The following is a 996-nucleotide window of genomic DNA, read 5'->3' on the forward strand; positions in this document are numbered from 1 at the left end:
AACCATATCTCTTTAAGAGATGTGCAGACGGAATGATCCGCAGATGTGTACCCAGAGAAGAAGCACAAAGGATCCTGTGGCATTGTCATGGATCACAGTATGGGGGACATTTTGGAAGTGAGCGAACAGCCACTAAGGTCCCCCAATGTGGCTTCTACTGGCCTACTCTCTATAGAGATGCCCGAGAGTTTGTGCGTAACTGTGACAGTTGCCAAAGAGCTGGCAACTTGCCTCATGGATACGCCATGCCTCAACAAGGGATCTTAGAGATTGAGTTGTTTGATGTATGGGGAATTGACTTTATGGGTCCATTCCCACCATCATACTCAAACACTTATATTCTGGTGGCAGTGGACTATGTATCTAAATGAGTAGAAGCAATTGCTACACCCACCAATGATACTAAAACCGTGCTGAAATTCCTCCAGAAACACATCTTCAGCAGATTTGGTGTTCCCAGAGTCATTCTATGATTCGATATGGAATTAGCCACAAAGTGGCAACCCCGTATCATCTACAGACAAATGGGTAAGCTGAAGTCTCTAACAGAGAGCTAAAAAGAATCATAGAACAGACTGTAATAGCCCGAAGAAAGGATTGGGCAAAGAGCTTGGATGATGCTCTGTGGGCATACAGAACAGCATTCAAGACTCCAATAGGAACCTCACCATACCAACTTGTGTATGGCAAGGCCTGTCATCTGCCCGTGGAACTGGAACATAAAGCCTACTGGGCAACCAGATTCCTAAATCTGGATGCTAAGTTAGCTGGTGAAAAGAGATTACTCCAGCTAAATGAGCTAGATGAATTTAGACTCAGTGCCTTCGAAAATGCAAAGATTTATAAGGAAAAGGCAAAGAAGTGGCATGACAAGAAGTTGTCATCCAGAGTCTTTGAGCCAGGACAAAAAGTTCTGCTCTTCAACTCTAGGCTCAGATTGTTCCCAGGAAAACTTAAATCCCGGTGGAGGGGTCCGTATGCGATTACAGGAGTGTC

The sequence above is a fragment of the Arachis duranensis genome, chromosome 4, assembly GCF_000817695.3.
Source record: "Arachis duranensis cultivar V14167 chromosome 4, aradu.V14167.gnm2.J7QH, whole genome shotgun sequence".
NCBI lineage: Eukaryota > Viridiplantae > Streptophyta > Magnoliopsida > Fabales > Fabaceae > Arachis > Arachis duranensis.